The sequence below is a fragment of the Rhincodon typus genome, chromosome 6 (assembly GCF_021869965.1).
Source record: "Rhincodon typus isolate 14 chromosome 6, sRhiTyp1.1, whole genome shotgun sequence".
Lineage (NCBI taxonomy): Eukaryota > Metazoa > Chordata > Chondrichthyes > Orectolobiformes > Rhincodontidae > Rhincodon > Rhincodon typus.
In genome coordinates, this window is record NC_063337.1 from 11,218,242 (window position 1) to 11,225,708 (window position 7,467).

The following is a 7,467-nucleotide window of genomic DNA, read 5'->3' on the forward strand; positions in this document are numbered from 1 at the left end:
ATCAATGCTGTGCTGAAGTATTAATGCCATTGGATATGTAATCCAGAGGCCCTGGCTAACTCTCTGGGGTTGGAAGTTCGAATTCTACCATGGTAGCTGGTGAAACTTCATTTACTAAAACAAAATCTGCAATTTAAAATTAATTTCAATAATTGATAATGAAGTGGTTGTTGATAGCTACAAAAAGCCATTGAGTTCATCATGTCCTTTAACAAAGGAAGTCTGCCATTCATCCCTGGTTTTGCCTACCTGTGACTTTTAGACTCACAGCAATATGGTTGTCTCTAAACAGCCCTCAGAAATAGCCTAGGAAGCTATTCAGTTCAAGATCAATTAGGGATGGTCCACAAATACTGACCCTGGCAGTAATGCCTATGTTCCATGCTATAATTAGATATCTGTAATGCTACTAAAAATTGATTTCTTATTTTTGTATGTTCCTTTATGTCCTCTCCCCATCACTTCAGCTTAACCTCTCTTCTGCCAAGCCACCTTTTGGAAGGAAGTTGAAATGGTCATCGTAAAGAGATAGGAAGCTGATAGTTGCTGTCCAACTTCAGACATATTGGATACTATTTCAGGTTCCTTTGCTTAAACACCCGTTGAGGTTCTGACTTGTTTTTAACATTGTTTAAAACCTTGCTATTTCGTTGGATTGGAATGTGTTAGCAGGCCTGGCTTGATGATATGGATTTTTTTTCTTTTGTTTTGAAAATTTTCATTTTTAAATGATATTTTCCATAAAACAATTTATAGAACGGTTGGCTGCTCAGGCTACCAAACATCAGTTCAGAACATTATCACTGTCTTCCAGTTATTGTATTTACAAACACTTGGAAATTTTAAGGGATGTTCATTTTGAAATACTGGTACTTAATTACACAATTTTATAAAAGTTACCTCAGTGAAGGTACACATTATGAAGTAGATAATGATGAAAGTTATTGAAATGAGTTGAGCGCAGAATGATGGGTTCAAAAGCTTTAGATCCTGGTTTTAGGTGGAGGTTGCTCATTGCTGTAGCTACAATGTCAAGGAACTAAACCTTAGAAGATAAGAACTAGGAGGCAGGAATGGGCAGTTTAGCCCCTACAATCATGGTTGATCCCATTTTGACTTCAATTCCACTTTATTGACCAATCTTCATAATCCTTCAACCTGTTACTAATTAAAACTCTGTCTTTCTCCTCCTTAAATTTACTTAATATCCCAGCATTCATCGCAGATTCACTGTCCTCTGAGAGAAGTAATTCCTTTTCATCTCTGTTTGAAATCTGTTACCCCTTAACCTAAAACTATGACCTCTCATTCTAGATTGCCCCACATGGGGACTCACTCCCTTATGTCTACTTGCTCAATCCGTTTTAGCATCTAATGTATCTCAATTAGATCTCTCATTCTACTAGAGAACAAAAACTGTAGAGAGTATAGGCTTAAACTGTTCAATTTCTCTTCGTAAGAGAAACCCCTCATCTCTGGAAACAATCCAGAAACCTCCTTAGGAGTTACTGCTCACTAACCAGCATGTAAGAAATTAAGTCGATCGTTTCATTTTGCCTCTTTAAGAGTGAAGGTGCATTTCAAATTGTCTTTATATTGCACTTGTAACATGGGAGGTTCTACAAAGGAGCATTGGCAGGTGAAAGTGACTTAAGACACGTGAGATATTCAGACAGGCAACTAAAAACTTGTCAAAGAGTTTCAATGAGCTCTTTTGTAAAGAGATGGGAGTTTAAGAAATTCCCAGGAAATGAACTTGGATAATTCAGGATGCAGTCGCCAATGCTGGTATAAAAGAAATTGGGATTCAGAACAGAACATCACTACTTCTTTCAAAATAGCAGACTGAACAATATCGTATGGATGTCTTAAATGCTTGTACAATTGCAGGAAGACTTTTGTTTTATGGAGGACCTTGCGTTTTGTCTTTTTTTTTCGATGGGTGAATATTCATAAATGTCACTCAATGTTAGGCTTTATAAGATTTGCAGCTGCATAACTTAAGGAACCTTGGGCATTTACTGTATGTGGTCCTTTCTTAAGATTAACTGCTCATTTTAGAGGTTGCTTACTAATGAGGGAAGGAGAGATTATGGAGGGAAGTATTCTGGTGCTTGATGTAGAGTGGATGGGCAGGTGGAGAGGGATCTTTATTAAATGACTTGGTGTCAGAAGGAGATGGAGTAAAGTGATAAGATCTATCCGTCATTTTATAAACCCTCCAAATGGCTTCCCATTATTGACTTGAGAAATCAAATTCCAAGTGCTTTGAGATAGGAACTGTCAGACTTCACTACATTTGCTCAGTTAAACTTGCCATAAGTGCCGGCAACCTTGGGCAGAGTGAAATATTTCTTAAACAATTTCCTATTTCACAGCGTATAGCTGCAGTGATAGTTACTTTTCAAGTCAATAGTGTATTGATATCTATTTATGGGATTGTTTGTAATTGGGAATTACTTTAGCATTAACTGAATGCAGCTCAATGTGGAATTTAAGTTGTCTTAATTAAGACTGACCATGAACGGCTTGTAGTATGTAAAATAAAGTGGATTTGAATAAAATGGGTTTGAATTTTAATCCTTTTATTGTCATTTTTTAAAGAATATGCAACAGGTAGTGGTTATTACATGTTCTGTTCAGTAAAAGAGAAAAGAAACACTCCAACCGCATGTTTAGCAAACATTTATCCTTGGAATTGAGGATATTTGATGGAAGTATTTAAAAGTCATAACTTAAATCTTTTTTGTAAATGAAGAGAAATTATTTCCAGTGTTTGAAGGATTAAACACCCAAACAGCACAGATTAAACGACTGCTGAAGGAAATGCTGAGCTGACATGAGGGAACACTTTTCATGCAACAAGTGAGTTATTTGGAATGACCAAGTGGTGGATAAAGATCCAATAGTATTCAAACGCGATAACTACAAACGAGAGAATAATGGAGGGACATGAGGTAACAACAGGACTGTGGGACTTCTTGGTTGCACACTCAATGGGCTGAATGGAAGCCTTCTAGGCTGTATGAGTCTATAATTTTATGACCTTATCTAATAAGAATAATGCTCACACATTGCGTTGGCATAGTTGTAATGTCACTGGACTGGTGATCCAGAGTCAAGACTAATGTTCTGATGAAACTGGTTTGATTCCACCTTGTCAGTGAAAATCTGTAGAATCCTGGAATTCAAAGAATCTGGTCTAAAAGTGACTGTGTAACTGTTCTGGATTGTAGGAAACAAATCTCTGCACCTACTTTGTCAAGGCACCAAAGAACCTTACTCCATTAAGTACAGCTCAACCTCTTTAGAAGAAAATCTCTCCAAAGCGAGGATCAGTTTAGTGAAATTTTACTGGATTGTCATAGAATCCATACAGTGTGTGGGAGCAGGCCATTTGCACATTGAGTCCATACCAACCCTCCAAAGAGCATCCCACCCAGCCTCTGCCCTTATCCTATAACCTCACATCTCCCCTGGCTAACCCATCTAGCCTGTACATCCCTGGTCACTATGGGCAATTTAGCATAGCCAATCCACCTAACATACACATCTTTGGACTGGGAGGAAACCGGAACACCTGGAGGGAACCCATGCAGACACAGGGAGAATGTGTCACCGAAGGTTGGAATTGAACCTGAGTCCCTGGCATTGTGAGGCAGCAGTGCTAACTGCTGACTCATGGTACTGCCCCTAATTTTCCACCTAGGTTAGACCACTTTTAAGAGTGACACAATCAATACTGGTCTCTACATATACAAAAAATAATAGTGGAAGTAGGGGAGATGCAGAATTATTTTACAAGGTTGATAGCAAATCTGAGATCTTCGATTTATTGCAGTCAAATTGAACTGTTTGTGTTTTTTTCCCCTAGGGAAGAGAACATTAAGCAGTGAAATCTTTTTAAAATAATGAAATGTTTTAATAGGACAAGCATCATAGAGATGTTTCCACTTGTTTAGCAGGTCAATGTAAGATAGTGACTAATAAATTGATGAGGAATTCAACAGAAATTTCTTCACCCAGATACTATTTAGAACATGTAATTTGCCAGGGATGTGACAGCCTTGTGGTATTATCGCTGAACTGTCCATCCATAGACCAGCGTAACATTCTGGGGACCTGACTTCAAATCCTACCATGGCAGATGGTGGAGTTTGAATTCAATAAAAATCTGTAATTAAGAGTCCAATGGTGACCACGAATCCATTGCTGGTTGTCGGGGGGGAAACCACCCACCTGGTTCACTAATGGAAACTGCCATCCTTACCTGGTCTGACCTGTATGTGACTCCACACCCACAGAAATGTGGTTGACTCTTAACTGCACTCTGGGCAATGAGGGACGGGTAATAAATGCTGGCCTAGCCAGCGACGCCCTCATTCTGTGAGTGAATAAAAGAAAATAAAATCAGAGGTCTTATTTTGTATTCATCTAGGGGATGTTAAATAAACACTGAAGAAGAAGTAAACTGACAGAGGTGGGAGGACATGCATGGGTGCAGAAGTCAAATAATAATATTGTTTTGTTACTGGACTAGTAATGCATGAGGCTAGAACTAACAACACAAAGTCGGGAGTTCAGATCTCACAATAGTAATTAGACAATTGGCTGGAAGAATGGGTGCAGCCAGATTGAAAGATGTATTCACAGCGAGAACGACATAAGTCACCATTCTTCCTCTGAGTCTTAATGGGACGTGTGTCATTCTATTTAACTTTAAGTGACCACAACCTAGTCCACAATTACACTGAACAGATAATCCAGTCTTGCCAACCTTCCAACAGCATCTCTGTATAGCAATCTTGAGAAAAAGCAGGGATTGCCTGTACTATATCTCAAAAAGCACTGTCTTCCTGTCTCTCTGATTGGATCAATCCCCTGCTCAAATATTTACAATTCCTAAAGAAATGCATGCATATCGCTGGTGCCTTTTGTAAAATTCTGGGAATTGAAGTACGTTTAAAATGTATTACAGAAGGGATTGCAGCAAATTTGGATGTCTTATGGTATAGTGAGTGCCTCTGACCCAAAAGCTCAGTGTTCAAGAGCTGCACCCCCCTCAGGACTTAATGGCTACAGAAGGTGATTTCATAATGCAGCCAAACAGGTGGAGTATCAACTCCCTAAATCCCTCCAACATGCTCCAATGGCAGGAGGCATGAGTGGGAGAGATTCCTGGTCATTGGAGCCTCTACCATTCACTGTCCGAAGCTCCAGGCTACAGTGGACGTGTCAAAGTGTGCTGCTGCTGTCACCTGGAGGGGCTGGATGGCCAATGTGAACCCAATAGGTGCCAGCAGAACGCAGATCGAACCCTGTTCCAACTGGGGTGGAGTCAGGACCTACTTCCTTGCTTGAGCCACAATGAGATTGCAATGCTGTGGTTTGCACCTGTCTTTAGCCAGAGAACTGCGAGGCTGATGAAGAATGGTGTATATATAGTGTCTGTAATCCTTGTAATATGATCGGGGAGCTCAATGCCAAAGGCCCATTAGGGTAAATGACAAGGTAACCTGCTTTAAAAGAAAATATGCTTGACAGCACATAATCACTCTCTACTGATTTATCTTCTCTTGCACTCTTGGCATTAGTCTTTCACTTTTGTTTGTATTGCTCAGTTTGTGTTGCTAATTATTTCCTTAGATTGCCAAATTTGAGAATGGTGTCTCCAGCTCTGAACATGAATAAATCCATTTTGCCATGTTCCACACTGTTAAATCGTTAAAGAAATTACAGTGGACCCGAATGTAGAATGGAATCAGTGTTCTGTCTGTAAAATTTCATATCGCATCATGTAAATACAGTTTCATTTTGCATTGATAACAACCAAATTCAGATGCAAGGTGTTAAAGCCTTATTTTTACCAGGAGATTTTGAATGGTTTATAATTTGTCATGTTCTTATGACACACATGCACTTCGCAAAAGCAGCAGAATGTCTCACTTCCCCAGGGTTTGTGACTTTTCCCAAAATGTTCTCTTCTCCCTTCCTGAAGTGCCATGCTATGCTGTGGTACAACCTTCACAAGTGGCAGACACCATCTGCTACTCGGGGAGCTTGGCAGCCTTCGGGTGTGAGTCTAGCCAGCGAGTGTTACTCAAGGAAGCAACACGTTTGAATCCTGAATCTTGACACAACAAACATTGAGCAGGACACAAATAGCAGGAACACTTCCTTGTGTATCTTTGACCTACCCCACATTGAGAAGACTTGCAATTCTGCTGGTGCTGCTGTGTTTTGTGGAGATCTGTCTCCTCACCTTGCCCCCAGCCTTGTGGAATGGTGCCCCTTTCCTCCCAACGTATAACCAAGTGTGTGTTTGTCTCTCTCTTTCTAATTGGCAATGGTTCTCTACAGAATAAAGCTGATTTAGATGCTCTGACAATCTTTAAAAATTCTTTCATAAGTTGTGAGTGTCTTTTTTTTTTGCCCATCCCTCATTTTCTTTGGGAAAGTGGCACAACACCAAATAATTTGTTTATTGAGTCATAGCGTTGCACAGCATGGAAACAGACCCTTCAGTCCAACTTATCCATGCCAACCAGATATCCTATATAAATCTAGTCCCATTTGCTAGCATTTGGCCCATATCCCTCTAAAACCTTCCTATTTATGTACCCATCCAGATCCCTTATACATATGGAATCAAACCCATCAGCAAAATTAAATCAACAGAGTTTGACATTGACATGGTAGTTTAAAAAAAAATGAAGTCAGAATAAATGAAATTTGAAATTTCGCATGTTTTCGGTAAAGAGATAAGACAGCAGCAAGCGAGAAAACCCTAGTCCAGAAGGAGTGTATGAAGAGAGAGGTCTTGGACACCATGCTAGAGTGCTCTATTTGAGAACCTACTATATACAGATATAAAGTAAAGGAATGCACAAAGAGGTGAGGATATTCACTTAGTGATAAGATACAAGCAGACTCAGTCATCATATGGGCACTGACTGATATCTCAATGTGCAAGTAACAAGTCAAAGCAGTTCTAGGGGAGGCAATGGTCTAGTGTTTTACCAGACTATTAATCCAGAGATAATCCCAGTAACATTCTGGGGACCCGGGTTCAAAGTCAGCCATGAATTTGAATTCAATAGAAATCTGGAATTAGGAATCTTACGATGACATTGAAATCATTGTTGATTTTTGGGGAAAATCCCATCTGAATACTTTAGTGAAGGAAATCTGCCATCTTTACCTGGTCTGACCTACACGTGACTCCAGACTCGCAGTAATGTGGTTGAGTCATAACTGCTGTCTGGCCAATAAATGCCTTTGTTGCTGGGGTTAACCGGGGACACCCACAATGAATTTTAATAAGGAAAGTTTGCATCCACCCCAATGGGAATAAGTCTACATACACATAGCAGTGGACATACAGAGAAGTAGAACATATTCTTTCCCTTGAGAACTGCTGGTCACTCAGGTGCTCGTCAACGCCACCACTCTGAGAAGGTGGTTACT

At 39.8% G+C, this 7,467-nt stretch overlaps 1 protein-coding gene across 1 annotated transcript in view; it reads left to right on the forward strand.

Annotated features, from left to right (window-relative positions):
• Nucleotides 1–2,562, forward strand: part of LOC109921676 (CD99 antigen-like protein 2) — a 48,712-nt gene extending 46,150 nt beyond the window's left edge. The window contains exon 7 of the mRNA XM_048597878.1: nt 468–2,562. The gene's annotated coding sequence lies outside the window, so the exon portion shown is untranslated. The remainder of the gene's footprint in view (nt 1–467) is intronic.
• The last annotated feature ends 4,905 nt before the right edge of the window (nt 2,563–7,467 follow it).